Source organism: Humulus lupulus, chromosome 6 (genome assembly GCF_963169125.1).
Source record: "Humulus lupulus chromosome 6, drHumLupu1.1, whole genome shotgun sequence".
In the NCBI taxonomy this organism is placed as follows: Eukaryota; Viridiplantae; Streptophyta; class Magnoliopsida; order Rosales; family Cannabaceae; genus Humulus; species Humulus lupulus.
In genome coordinates, this window is record NC_084798.1 from 57,298,270 (window position 1) to 57,314,589 (window position 16,320).

Sequence of the window (16,320 nt, forward strand, 5' to 3'; positions counted from 1 at the left end):
CTGCAAACTGGCAACAATTGTTTAATGACTTGTAGGCTATAGTGTTGAAACAAGGAGAGGAGCTTCATCTCCTGAGACAGCAACAAGTGCCTACAGTGGTTGGTGTATCAGAGGCACCTTCTATGTCAGTGTCAGCAGCAGGGCAGCTGCCTGAGGTAGGAAACAAATGGGAACCTCTTTATGAAAGGTTCAGAAAGCAACAACCTCCTGTTTTTTAGGCCAGTGCAGATCCTGCCAAGGCAGAACAATGGATGAGCATGATTACCACTATCCTTGACTTTATGAGGGTAGCTGGTAGTGAGAGGGTAGCTTGTGCTACCTATATGTTTTGGGATGATGCCTGGATTTGGTGGGAAGTGATTGCCCAGACCAAGAATGTGAATACCCTGAGCTGGGAGGAGTTTCAGACCTTGTTTAATTAAAAGTATTACAATGATGCAATCAGGGCAGCTAAAGTTGAGGAATTCATCAGGCTAGTTCAGGGAAGCTTATCAGTTACTGAATATGCCTTAAAGTTTGACCGTTTGGCAAAGTTTTCCAAGGAACTGGTGCCCACTGATGGGACCAGGAGAGAGAGATTCCTCCAGGGGCTACAGCCCAGACTAGCTCGTGATGTACGTATCACCACTGTGGCGGGGGTTACTACCTACGCACAGGTGGTTGAGAAGGCACTCACAGCTGAGAGTGCAGAGACCAAGATCTGGCGTGACAGTGCAGCCAGAAAGGATTTTAGGAGGACAGTTCCTCCATTTGTGGGTTCTGGTAAGGGTGTTGGCCCCAGTGATCAGAAGAGGAAGGTTCCTGATACCTTCCCAGTTCCAGGTCCTGACAGGAGGCCCCGTGGTATTACAATGGGTCGTCCTGGGGGTAGTGAAGCCTGGAAGACTCGTCCTAAATGCCCTAGATGCAAGAGGTGCCATTTGGGAGAGTGTAGGGCAAATGCCTGCTACTTGTGTGGAGTAGTAGGTCATCTTAAGAAAGATTTCCCTCAGATAGGGAAAGAAGAACCCAGGAAGGTGGAAAGCTCGGCCCCAGCTCGAGTGTTCACATTGACTCAAGCAGAAGCTGAGGCTTCCCCCTCAGTTGTTACAGGTCAGCTTCTTAGTGCTGGAATCCCTTATAATGTGCTGATTGATTCTGGTGCTACACATTCTTTTATTGCTAGTAGCATTATTGATAGATTGTGTAGACCTTGTGATTTCTATACTGTGGGATTTGGTACTTTGTTACCCACTGGAGAGTTAGTGGTATCCAGGAGATGGGTCAGATCTTTGCCAGTGACAGTGGAGGGCAGAGAGTTATCAGTGGACTTGATAGAGTTAGTTATGACTGACTTTGATATGATATTGGGTATGGATTGGTTGGCAAAGTATGGGGCAACTATTGGCTGCAGAAGGAAGATGGTCACCTTTGAGCCTGAAGGTGAGGATCCTTTTGTGTTTGTTGGTGTTGTGCATGGACCTCGCATTCCTATGATTTCTGTGTTGAGGGCCAGGGATCTGTTGCAAAGAGGTTGCATTGGATTCTTAGCCAGTGTGGTTGATACCACTTAGGTCATGCCAGTGAGACCAGAGGATACCAGGTTAGTCTGTGAGTTTCTGGATGTGTTTCCAGAAGTTTTGCCAGGATTGCCACACACAGGGAAATTGAGTTTGTTATAGAATTGGCACCAGGGACGAAGCCAGTGTCTAGAGCACCATACAGAATGACCCCAGCTGAGATGAAAGAATTAAAGGTACAGTTGCAAGAGCTGTTAGACTTGGGTTTTATTAGACCTAGTTTCTCACCGTGGGGTGCGCCAGTTCTGTTTGTGAAAAAGAAGGATGGTTCTCTGAGAATGTGTATAGATTACAGAGAACTGAACAAGTTGACAATTAAGAATAAGTATCCTTTGCCAAGGATAGATGATCTGTTCGATCAGTTGCAAGGTAAGAAGGTATTCTCAAAGATCGACCTTCGTTCTGGTTATCATCAGTTGAGGGTCAAGGAGGGAGACATACCAAAGACTGCCTTTCATACCAGGTATGGGCATTATGAGTTTCTAGTTATGTCATTTGGATTGACTAATGCCCCTGCTGCTTTTATGGATCTGATGAACAGAGTGTTCAAGGATTACTTAGACCAGTTTGTGATCGTCTTCATCAATGATATTCTGGTATATTCTTAGACTGAGCTAGAGCATGAGCAGCATCTGAGGTTGGTTCTACAGAGACTGAGAGAACACAGGCTGTTTGCTAAATTCAAGAAGTGTGAGTTCTGGTTGTCTCAGGTATCCTTTCTTGGACATATTGTCAGTAAGGAGGGGATTAAGGTAGATCCAGCAAAGATCGAAGCGGTCAAAGATTGGCCAAGGCCAAAGAATGCTTCTGAGGTTAGAAGTTTCCTTGGATTGGCAGGCTATTACCGGCGTTTCGTGGAAAGGTTCTCGAAGATTGCTGGTGCATTGACTGAGCTGACACGCAAGAGCCAGAAGTTTGTGTGGTCAGATAAGTGTGAGAACAGCTCCGATTCTGAGCCTTCCGACATATCAGGAGAAGTTTTTGATTTACTATGATGCTTCTCATCAGGGTTTGGGCTATGTTTTGATGCAATCGGAGAAGGTTATTGCCTATGCTTCTCGTCAGTTGAAGGAGTATGAGAAAAGGTATCCCACTCATGATTTAGAGTTGGCGGCTGTGGTTTTTGCTTTGAAGATATGGAGGCATTATCTCTATGGAGAAAAGTGCGAGATTTATACAGACCACAAGAGCCTGAAATACTTCTTCACCCAGAAAGATTTAAATATGAGGCTGTTGGGGTTTTATGCCCTAATTAAAACCCAAATTCTTTGTAATCTCATTTTATTATCAATAAAAGAATATAAATCATTTTTTGACTTGGTCAATCACTTTGCTCACATGTTTTATTTTCATGATTATTTGTTTAATATAAACTTCTATTAAATCCCGAGCATATAGCTAATCTTATTTATAGTGACGTAATCACAGTAGAATATAAATATGATTACATGTTCAAAAATAAGTTGGTTCTAAGATTAGTCAGTGCACCGGATTTACATTGACTTGCCAATCTACGATATGATCTACTTACACATTACAGTGTTATGTTCTTTCCAGAACATTAGCAAAGTAGATAAGATCGGATGTTTTTGTTACATCGGACAGGACCGATATTGACAGTTGATAAGATAAGTAAACATGTCGTTATTATCTATTCTAGTCATATCATATAGTTGACCATAGGTCAATTCAATCTCAATTCTAAGTGGTTAGTATTCTAACTGATTGTATTATTTGAGTTCTTTGACTTGTTCGTTACCAGCTTACCCTACGGACTAGTCCATACTTACATCTTGGGAACTCGGTAGTATAATTGAGTGGGAGTGTTAATCATAGATATGAACATCTATAGCTTCTAATGAAGAAGTGAAACGATGGTTTCCTTTTAGTTTGGTTCAAGGTGTTAAATGATAGAGATCTCATTTCAGTAATTAAATTAGTTTACTGAAATATCATTTACAAGGAACTAAGTGTTTTAAGGATAAAATACAATGAGGGGTAAAACGGTATTTTAGTCCTATCTCATTGTAGACTGTCTATAGAGGATTGAGTGACAATTATGGTTGTAACAATGGATAATTAATAGTGTATCTATATTTTTTATAGAGCGTTCTATGAATTTAAGAGTGCAATTCCAAGTCTATAGTGGAGTCACGAGGAATTAATAAGTGAGTAAATTTATTTGTTAGATTTATGATAACTTATTGGAGCTTGATTTCATAGGCCTATGGTCCCCATTTTACCTTGGATAAAATCATCTAGATAGTCTCAATTAATTGATTTAATAATCAATTAGAATTATCAAAGTTGACCAGGTCAATTTTGGATAGTTTCACAGAGTTGTGTAATTTTGAGAAGAAAAGAGAAATTATGGCAGATTTATTAATTAAGATAAATTGGTATCTAAATTAATAAATAAGTTTAAATCAAGGTTCAAATTATAAATAAATAATTTGATAAAGGATTTAAATAATTATTTAATTAATTAAATCAATAGAAAATAATACAGGCCTTGATTTTAAGTCCAATGGGCTTATAATCAAATGGGAAATTTCACGGGCCTATAGCCCATGATAATTTCGACCTAGGGCTTCAAAATGGCTATTATTTTATTAATTTTTTAATTAAATTAAATGGTCTAATTGAGTCCATAAAAGGAGTGCTTAGAGAGAAGTCAAGAGACGACAGATAAGTCATAAGTCAGATTTTCTGATAGTTTTATATTCTCTCTAAACACAAGTCCTTTTCTAAGTCACTTTGTTGTTTTCTCTTCTTCTCTCTATATCTATCTCATGTGTTGAGAATTGCCCACACTAGTCTAGGTGGTTCTAAGGATACATTGGAAGATCGTGAAGAAAATAGAAGATCGGTTCAGTTTCTTGATAATACTCTGCGACAGAAAGGATACAAGAGTTAGAGAAACTGAAGGAAGGACTCTTAATTCCGCTACGTATACTGTAAGTATTATATTATTTGTTTCTCTTTGAATTCAATTTTAGAAACATGTTTTAGGCTATCTCGTATTAATTTGTTTAATATTAGATATACATGAAAATAAATAAAGATCCTGTATAAGCTTTTTCCAACAACTGGCCTCAGAGCCTTTGGTAATCTTTATTTTCATGCATGAACATGTTTAAAATTGGATTATATGATATGTTTGAATAATTGGATGGTTTTTCATGTTTTTATGAACATATTGATTTTATGTGATTTTTAGCGATTTTTAGGTTATTTTGTTGTATTTTCTATGCTATTAATTTTTATATATGCTTTATTTTGTGTAAAACATGGTAAAAATTAATTAGAAAATGATTTTGGATTGAAAAATTGGTCAAAAAAATCTTTTGGAAAATTTTGGCCTGGCTCCCATGCGCGCACGCACACGCGAGCGCGCACCATGCGCACGCCCGCGCGCCACCCACGCGCGCGCACGCCCGCGCGCCACCCGCGCACGCCCGCGCGCCACCCGCGCACGCGCACGCCCGCGCGCCACCCGCGCACGCGCGCGCCACCCGCGCACGCGCGCGCTCACCAGCCACCAGCGTGAACAGTACCCGTGAATAGTACCACGGGTACTATTCATTTTTTTTTTTCAAAAATAATTTTTTTTAAAATTAAAATTTGTAGAAATAAATTATTTATAATCAAAACCAAAAATATCTTTTTTGTTTCATCATTTAATTTTTTTTTAAATAAAAATATTTTTGTTAGTTGAGATTTATATAATTAGATATTTTCTACAAACATTCAAATTCAAATTTAAAAATAATCTAACAACTTAATTTTAAATGTTTTAATATATTAAATATTAGAATTATGATATCAGATATTTAAGATATTTTCATTTAAATTCTTGATTTTGTTTTATTAAATCTTTATTTGAAAATATAAATATCTTTTTATTCTATAGTTTTTAATATTTAAATTATTTGAAATTTGAATATTGTTAGTTAGATATTTTTATGGATATTTGACTTTGTTTAACTATTTGAGATATTTTAGGGTTGTTATAACTATTTGTATTTTATTATTTTTAAATGGTTAAAATATTAGATAATAGTTATAACAACACACAAGATATTTTGGACAATAGTTAAGATATTGATTTTAAAATTTAAAATTGGTTAAATTTTGAAAAATATCAATTTTTTCAGCCAATTAATAAAATATTTTTTTTATAAATGGGATTTAAATTAACTTTGGTTAATTGTTGATAAATCCTATTTAAATTAAATTAATATTTTTTTTTCAAATTAACCTAAAACCAAGTTGATTGTTGATAAATGAAATTTAAATTAACTATTGTTAATTGTTGATAAATTTCATTTAAATTGACTTATTTTTTGTAAAAATTTAATTAATTTGAATTTTTTTTATAAATTCTAGATAATTAATTGTGGTATTTTTGCAAATGAAATAAATTGTGGTATTTTTGCATAAATTCATAGAATTGCTCATATAGTAACATGATTAGACCCATCCAATTATAACATGTCTGTTTGCACTATATGTGGTATTTTTGCAATTGGGCTTAGATGCATATAGTGGCCCATATGTTTGTTAGATATATGGTATTTTGCCAAATAAAATATTCATAAAATGATAGGTTTTATTTGGGCCCATTAGAAAATGTAAAGTTTAAATTCCTCTCTTGTGGGTGATTCCACTTGTGAAGGCCCATTTGCTTTGCATGACTGTAGTGGGCCTAATCAATTAATAACAATTAATAAAACGAAGGTTTATATTCCTGTCTTTTGGACCTTGTATGGAAGATATGGGGCCTTTGTAGTGGGAACGACATACTGGACCCAGCCCTCCTCCATACAAGCCCAATTGTTAAGGCCCATTTACCTGAGTTGGACTTAATTGTATAGGTTCATTATATTAGTTAAACCTAAATATTGATTAGCAACAAATTAATTCTAAATTAATTGAATTTGTTTCAATGTGACACTTTAGAATTAATAAGAAATTATAGGACTTTGGTTTTAAAAATTTTAATCTGTTTAATTTTTTTTGGAAAACCATAGTCATTAATTTTCTAAAAATAAATAATAAAAATACTATTTTTAATTTTATAATGAGCTGATTTTAAGAATTTTATTCGATCTCCACCGTTGGTTTAACATAGTCAATAGCTTAATGGGGCCTCGAGGCGCTTTGATTCGTCCCCCTACGAAAGGTGTTCATTAGTTATTTTGACAAGGTTAGATTTCGAAAGATCGATAATTATAGGTCAAATTCTACTAGACTCACCCCTACGGTGACTACTAGGACTAAATCTATGATTATTGAAACCGTGGGTCTAGCTCATAAAATAAGAGATTTTGTTTTCTTATTTTGATCGAATAGTAGGTTGTTAATAATGGTGACCATTATTAAATGAGTTTACAACTCTATTTAACTAGTGGTATTTTTGACTCTCGCCAACCGGGACAAGGATATCATAGATTAGTTAAAAACCTAAAGAAATAGAGATATGATTGTTTTTGGTATTTTTTTCTCATATCTTACATATTTTTTGTATATGTTGTGCTATTTCTTGAAATTTGTGTGAATAGAAGTTTTATTGAGCAAATGTGATTGATTTCTATTTTATTGGTACTTTGTAGTTTTGAGTTATGGCTGTGTCTACTCCCATCCTTTCTCAACTTTCGATGGAGAAACTCACTGGAGAAAACTTCCTTAAATGGAAGCAAAACATCAACATTGTGTTGATAGGTGACAACTCCAAGTTCGTCATGACTGAGGAATCCCCGGAAGTTCCAGCTGAAGGAGCTACCAAGTCTGTGAGGGACAAGTATGAGCGTTGGCAGGCGGCTAACAACAAGGCGCGGTACTACATGTTGACTAGTATGGTCGACACTCTCAAGACAAAGATGGAGAATGTCGAGACAGCCTACGAAATCATGGATCAGCTCCAAGACATGTTTGGTGCCAAGTCAGCGCAGACTCGTTTTGAGGCCACCAAGAAATATGCCAATGCTCGAATGGCACCTTCTCAACATGTTCGTGATCACCTGATCAAGATGACAAACTACTTTCAGGAAGCTGAACTGCACGGAGCCATAATAGATGAGGAAACTCAAGTTGGCTTAATCCTCAACAGTCTTTCTCCAGCTTTCCTTCCATTCACCACCAACTATGTGTTGAATAAACTCAACTATGGTCTGACGCAGCTCATGAATGAGCTTCAAACTTTTGAGTCTATTATGGGTGGACCTAGTAAGGGAGGAGAAAAGAAGACAACTACTACTATTGCTGCTGATCCAGCTAAGGCTGAAGCTAACCAAGCTTCATCTTAAAAAGCTGGAAACAAGAGGAAAGGTGGGCAAAACAATAACCCCAAGCCTGCAAAAGCTGCAAAGGCGAGTGCACAACCAAGTGCACAGACGCCTAAGGGGAAAAATAAGAAAAACAAGAAAGGTAAAGGTAAATGTTTTCACTGCAAAGAAAAGGGGCATTGGAAACAAGATTGCCCCAAGTTTCTAGCAGATAAAAGCAAAGGTAATGATTATAGTTCATTTATCTTAGAAACATGTGTTTTAGAGAATGATAACTCTGTTTGGATTATTGATTCTGGATCTACTAACCATGTTTGTAACTCTTTACAGCTTCTTGAATCGTGGGAGGAAGTGAACGAAGGCGGCTTAAAGCTTAGAGTTGGAAACGGAGCGTTCGTTGCGGTCCAAGCTAGAGGAAGAGCTCGTCTGAAGTTCGGAAATAAATTTTTAATTTTAAAAGATGTATTTTTTATTCCGGATTTTAGTAGAAATTTAATTTCAGTTTCCATGTTGCAATTAGAACGATTTGTTATGACTTTCACAAGTTTTCATATATCTATTTCTTTTAATGGATCACAATTGTGTATTGCATGTTTGGAAAACGGGCTTTATATTTTGCGACCTAACGAACCCCTCGCTCTTAACAATGATTTATTCAAAGTAGCTAAACCTAGGACCAATAAACGTCAAAAGACCGATAACAATAATATGACGTATTTATGGCACTTGAGACTAGGTCACATTGGCTATGATAGGATTCAAAGACTTACAAAGGACGGACCTTTGAGGGAACTCACCTTAGGTGAATTACCTGTCTGTGAATCTTGTCTAGAAGGCAAACTGACCAAGCGTCCATTCTCTGCAAAGGGTAATAGGGCCAAAGAACCACTTGGTCTTGTGCATTTAGATGTTTTTGGACCTTTGAATATACAAGCCAGGGGTGGTTTTGAGTATTTCGTCACTTTCATTGATGATTACTCTAGATACTCATGTCTTTACCTAATGCATAGGAAATCAGAAACATTTTCAAAGTTTCAGGAATTCTTAGCAATGGCTCAGAACCAATTAGGTAAAAGGTTAAAGATCTTGCGATCTGATAGGGGTGGAGAATATTTGGATATGCAGTTCCAAGATCATTTAACTGAACTTGGGATTTTATCACAACTTACTGCCCCAGGTACTCCGCAACAAAATGGTGTAGCGGAACGCCGAAACAGAACTTTATTGGAAATGGTTAGATGCATGCTTAGTTACTCAACTCTACCAACTTCGTTCTGGGGACATGCAATTGAAACCGCAAATGACATTCTCAATGTCGTGTCGTCAAAATCAATCCCCAAAACACCTTTAGAATGTTGGAATGGTCGTGAACATAGTTTACGCCATTATAGAATCTGGGGGTGTCCCGCTCACGTCCTGAGGAAAAAGGAGGGAAAGCTAGAACCGCGAACTGAATTTTGCATGTTTGTTGGCTATCCTAAAGGTACTCGGGGTGGACTTTTCTACAGTCATTCAGAAAAGAAAGTGTTTACTTCTACAAATGCTACTTTTCTGGAAAATAACTATGTCCAGAACTTTAAACCTCGCAGCAAAGTAGTTTTAGAGGAGATGGTTAAAGAATTGACTCCAACCAATGTTCCATCGTCATCAACACGTGTTGATGATGAAATTCCCAATCTTCATGTACAACCGACGCAAGTCGATTTAAATGAAGAAAGTACCACTGTTCCTGAGCAAACAGTCACGGAGCCTCGTCGTAGTGGGAGGGTTTCTAGAAACCCAGTTCGCTATGGTTTGGATGGTGAAACCAATATGGTTGTTGGTGACACTAGTGATGATGATCCATTGTCTTTCAAACAGGCAATGGCTAGCCCTGAAAAGGAACTTTGGCTCGAAGCCATGAAACAGGAAATGGAGTCTATGTACTCAAATTCCATCTGGGATCTTGTGGAAGCACCTAGTGACTTTAGGGGATTGAGGGGTAAAACGGTATTTTAGTCCTATCTCATTATAGACCGTCTATAGAGGATTGAGTGACAATTATGGTTGTAACAATGGATAATTAATAGCGTATCTATATTTTTTATAGAACGTTCTATGAATTCAAGAGTGCAATTCCAAGTCTATAGTGGAGTCACGAGGAATTAATAAGTTAGTAAATTTATTTGTTAGATTTATGATAACTTATTGGAGCTTGATTTCATAGGCCCATGGTCCCCATTGTACCTTGGATAAAATCATCTAGACAGTCTCAATTAATTGATTTAATAATCAATTAGAATTATCAAAGTTGACCAGGTCAATTTTGGATAGTTTCACAGAGTTGTGTAATTTTGAGAAGAAAAGAGAAATTATGGCAGATTTATTAATTAAGATAAATTGGTATCTAAATTAATAAATAAGTTTAAATCAATGTTCAAATTATAAATAAATAATTTGATAAAGGATTTAAATAATTATTTAATTAATTAAATTAATAGAAAATAATATAGGCCTTAATTTTAAGTCCAATGGGCTTATAATCAAATGGGAAATTTCACGGGCCTATAGCCCATGATAATTTCGACCTATGGCTTCAAAATGGCTATTATTTTATTGATTTTTTAATTAAATTAAATGGTCTAATTGAGTCCATAAAAGGAGTGCTTAGAGAGAAGTCAAGACGACAGATAAGTCATAAGTCAGATTTTCTGATAGTTTTATATTCTCTCTAAACACAAGTCCTTTTCTAAGCCACTTTGTTGTTTTCTCTTCTTCTCTCTATATCTATCTCATGTGTTGAGAATTTCCCACACTAGTCTAGGTGGTTCTAAGGATACATTGGAAGATCGTGAAGAAAATAGAAGATCGATTCAGTTTCTTGATAATACTCTGCGACAGAAAGGATACAAGAGTTAGAGAAACTGAAGGAAGGACTCTTAATTCCGCTGCGTATACTGTAAGTATTATATTATTTGTTTCTCTTTGAATTCAATTTTAGAAACATGTTTTAGGCTATCTCGTATTAATTTGTTTAATATTAGATATACATGAAAATAAATAAAGATCATGTATAAGCTTTTTCCAACAGAGGCAAAGGCGTTGGCTGGAGTTGGCAAAAGATTATGACTGTGAGATTTTGTATCATCCAGGAAAAGCCAACGTGGTAGCTGATGCTTTGAGCCGGAAGGGTCCGGGGCAGATTCATGGTGTGAGGCTGATAGCCAGAGAGTTAGCAGATGATATGACCAGAGCTGGTATAGAGTTACTGATGGGGCAGTTGGCTAACATTACGCTACAGTCTATGTTGTTGGAGAGAATTAAAGAAGGTCAATTGAGTGATCCATAGCTGGTCAAGATCAGAGAGGATGTTCTGGTTGGAGCATCCAGAGACTATATAGTGTCTGAGGTAGGTTTGTTGAGATACAAGGGGTGGATATGTGTTCCGTTAGACACTGCATTGAGGCGAGAGATTCTGGATGAATCTCATACTACACCTTACTCCTTGCATCCAGGCACCACGAAGATGTACCAGGATGTGAGATCGTTATATTGGTGGCCGGGGATGAAGAGAGATGTAGTAGAGTATGTGGCTAAGTGCTTGACATGTCAACAGGTCAAGACTGAGCATCAGAGACCGGCAGGGTCATTGCAGCCTCTGGATATCCCAGAGTGGAAGTGGGAGGACATTACAATGGATTTTGTGGTGGGCTTACCCAGGACTACTGGTCAGCATGATTCTATTTGGGTGATAGTGGATCGTTACACTAAGTCAGCTCACTTTATGCCAGTGAGGACTACATTTATAGTTGATCAGTATGCAAATATCTATGTGAGAGAGATCGTGCGGCTCCATGGTGCACCTAGGTCGATCGTGTTAGATCGGGACCTCACTTTTACTTCCAAGTTTTGGGGGAGTTTGCATAAAGCCATGGAGACACAGTTGAAGTTCAGTACAACTTATCATCCTCAGATAGATGGGAAATCTGAGAGGACAATCTAGATTTTGGAAGATATGCTACGAGCATGTGTGCTGGACTTTAATGGATCTTGGAGTAAGTATCTGCCTTTGATAGAGTTCTCCTATAACAATAGTTATCAATCTACCATTGGAGTAGCACCTTATGAGATGTTGTATGGTAGGAAGTGTAGATCTCCCATTCATTGGGATGAGACAGGTGAAAGGAGATACTTAGGTCCTGAAGCAGTTCAGAGGACCAGTGAGCCTATTGAGAAGATTAGAGCCCGAATGCTCGCTTCTCAGAGTAGACAGAAGAGCTATGCAGATCCCAAGCGCAGGAACGTGGAGTTCCAAGTAGGAGACTATGTTTTCCTCAGAGTCTCACCATGGAAAGGGGTGAGAAGGTTTGGGAAGAAAGGCAAGTTGAGTCCTAGATTTGTAGGTCCATTTGAGATCCTGGAGAGTATTGGTCAGGTGGCTTACAGATTGGCCTTGCCTCCGGCATTGTCTGCTGTGCATAATGTGTTCCATGTATCAGCTCTTCAGAGGTATGTATCTGATGTGGGCCATATCTTGAGTTATGAAGATCTGGAGCTTGAACCAGATCTCTCCTTTGAGGAGCAGCCAATTCAGATACTTAACAGAAAGGACAAGGTTCTCAGGAACAAGACGATACCTTTGGTTAAGGTATTGTGGAGGAACAGCAAGGTCGAGGAAGTGACCTGGGAGCTGGAGTCAGACATGCAGAGTCAGTATCCCGAGCTGTTCAGGTAAATTTCGAGGACAAAATTTCAGTAAGGAGGGGATAGTTGTAATGCCCCGAATTCTCCGATGTGGTTTAGTGACGGTTTAGTTGGCCGGGAGAGTCGTAATTGTTTAATTGCGCTATTAAATGAATATATGCATGTTTATGTGAATTATATTATGATATAATGATATATGCATGCATGTGGGTCCACATTTGATATATTATGATGTCTTGATAATTTGGCCCATTGAGGGTAATTTGTGTATTTGGGTGCATGATGTGATTTGTGAATGAGATTCCTTTATTATGGAGATATACTCGAGCTATTCGGCATGAGATGGTCATTTTTAGTGGATTAGCGGTTTTGTCATAACGAGGTCAATTTTGGGGTAATAGGAATGTTTATTTGATGATGAATTGGGAATATTTGAGATCAGGGTGAAATTCTGGAGGTTTTGACTATAATGTCTCCAGGGGTGTTTTCGGGACCCCGAGCATTAGGTTTTATTTGAGGTTACTTAAGCTTGAAGTAGCTCTCAGATAGAACGTACGATTAGAAAACCTCTCGTTCTCCTTCGTTAGTTCATTTTTGTCACCCGAAGCATATTTGAAGAAATCTTGAGTTCTAGGAGTCAGAATTAAGTGAGGATCGAGGCCTAGCGATCCTAGGAAAGATTAGAAGCTTCTTGACCGAAGGACTTGACAGAAACAACCTAATCGAAGGTAATCTAAGTTTAAAGTTTTGATTTTTTAGAGTTTCTAAGCTTTGAATTGGACTTTGTGAATTGTTGTGTTTTTGATCTGTTTGAACCTTGGGTTTTGAGGGTTTTGATGCATTGGGAAGCTTGGGAACCTTGTTTTGATGATTGTGGAAGGTTTAGGGATGATTTTGGAGGTTTTAAGAAGTTGAAAGCGTGTTTGAGAATGACCCAGGGTTGGGGGCCGCGGCTCTGTTCTTGGGTGCTGCGGTCCTAGCTCGAGGTAGGGGGAGAGGTTCTGTTTGCGCTGGGCGCCGCGGCCCTTGGGCTGGGTGCCGCGGCGTTTGCCTCTATAATTATGGGGGCCGCGGCACAAGGTGCCAGGGTCACGGCTCAGGTGCAGGGTTGAGCCCATTTGCATGTTTTGACCCCGGGATCATGGTTTTAGGCCTCGGGAGTGTCCCTACTACTTGGATTAGTTTGGATTGATCTCTTGGAGGCTAGATTTTGGTTTGAGAACCCTTGATTATCATGTTATTGATGGTATCCTATAATGTATTATGATTAGGTAACCACTAAAGGACTAAAGGCTAAACCGTTCTCAAGGGTCGTTCTTTTGTTCATTCTAGCTCGAATCAGAGGTAAGAAAACTGCACCCCAAATGTGACATGCGTGGTTATTCATGAGGCATGTTGGTTGAATAAATGTGGACATGAATTGATTGTGGAATACTTAGCAAATGTTGCTCACTTGTGCATGGTACTGACTCATTAGTCAGATTTGGCAAAGGTGCTAGTATCAACTGTGAAGCTGTGACTTATTAGTCAGGTTCGGCAATGGTACTGGGCACTGGTCACATAGCGCTGACTCATTAGTCAGGACGGCCTTAGCGTGCTCAACTTAAGCCAATAAAGATTAGATCTAATCGACTTTTTGCATTGAATGACTCCAAGAGCATTAATGCAGAACCGACCTCAAGTTCGATGAATAATATAAGCGCTTGAAGGCTAGTGGCTTACCTAGCAGCCACTCTTCCATTTGAATAAGTGACCTGCTTGTCAGTCACTCAGTATGGTTTACCAGAACCTATTGAAGGCTAGTGGCTTACCTAGTAGGCACTCTTCCACTTGAGTTAGTGACTTGCTTGTCAGTCACTCAGCATGGTTTATTAGGACCTCAAGTGATATTCACTCACCTATTTGAAAGCTATGAACTCTGTGTGATTATAATAATAATCATTTGATGTTGTTTACATATAATGCTATGTTTTCTTACTGGGCTTTGGCTCATGGGTGCTATGTGGTGCAGGTAAAGGGAAAGAGAAGCTCACCCAGCCTTGAGTGGAGAGCTTAGGTGGTGATGTGTACATATGCGGCCGCTTGACCACCACGGCCAAGAGGTTCTCAGAGGAACTAGGGGGTTTACCCTATTTTTGCCGCTTAGGTTGGCGGGGTTTGAAATTTTGGAACAGTAATGACCTTTTTGAGTTGTGAATAACTTGTAAATGTTCTTGTGGGCCCATGAACAGTTTTATGTATCAACAAAACATATCCTTTCCTTTTTACTGGTTTTCACCTTAACTTGTTAATAACACTTAGATCACGTTTTTAACCAAATGACTCAGGCAATGAGTCAAATTTTTGATTCACCGTTCACTGTAACTGTTATGGGGTAACCAGGGCGTTACAGCCATGATGCTTCTCTAAGTCACCAGGTGACCTCCCCCTAAGAAGCATTCTAAGGAAATAAAGTCTTTCGAGGAACATATATGATTTTCTCCTTGGAGTCATATACATTATTACAAAAGTGCCATCCCCTACCCTTGAGGTTACTTGGTGCAAGACTTGACTAATGATCAAGCACCAAGGCATGCTCATACATACAAATGGCCCCCTGGAGGTGTGTCATGTCACAGCACATCACACGGCACGACCCCCAGGGGCAAGTCGCGGCCTGCCCATGGCACCCAGATAGGGGAGCTTCCTGTCTTGGGGGCGCATCGCGGCCCTAGGGCCAGGACGTAGCCCGCCTGTCTTCCTTGTGCCAGGTTGGGTTTTGATGTGTTTTAGGCGTGGGTTTTCGATTCTCATTGCTCGGGATCGAATCTACTAACAGTTTTAGTAGGATTCGAGGTACCGGGAGTTGGGTTTTAGTTCATGAAACTTTTATTACTTATTTTATTGATGGGATTTCATATTTGGTTATGATTAGGTGACCGCTAAGGGGCCTAAGGACAGATCATTCTCAAGGACCATTCTTTATTTATTTTACGCTCGAACCTGAGGTAAGAAAACTGCACCCAGTATCTGACATATATGATTATTGATGAGGCATGTTGAGTGCTCTATATACATGGACATTGGTTGCATTGTGAATGCCTGGCATGGTTGCTTACTTGTGAATGGAACTGACTTATTAGTTAGAAACGAAAATGGTGTTTAGTACTGGTCGGGAAGTTCTGACTTATCAATCATGATCGGCAATAGTGTTGAGCGTTGGTCATATAGAATTGACTTATGAGTCAAGAATGACATTAGCGTTCTAACGGTAGGCCGAAATGATTAGATCTAATCAACATGAGCATTAAATGCTTGACCGACCTATTGGTCGAAGAAACTAAGCGCTTGACTAGTCTATGACTAGCTACTTAGAGCCAGGACCAAAAAGGTTCAGGTGACTTGATAGTCACATGGCTTAGGGTGCAGGACCCCAGAGAGACTTATTAGTCATCTAATCAGGGTGCAGAACCCCAGAGAGACTTATTAGTCATCTATTCAGGGCACAGTTCCCCAGAGAGACTTATTAGTCATCTAATCAGGGCGCAAGACCCTAGGATTGACTTACTAGTCATCATTTGACTAGGGCTGAAGCCCCATAATGATTACATGATTATTTATTTATATTGAATACATGCAGTAATAAGTTTTCTTGCTGAGCCTTGGCTCACAGGTGCTATGTGGTGCAGGAAAAGGAAAAGAAAAGCTCACCCAGCCTTGAGTGAGAGCTTAGGTGGCGACGTGTACATATGCGGTCGCTTGTCCACCACGACCAAGGTGTTTCTCAGGGAACTAGGGTTTAACCCTATTTT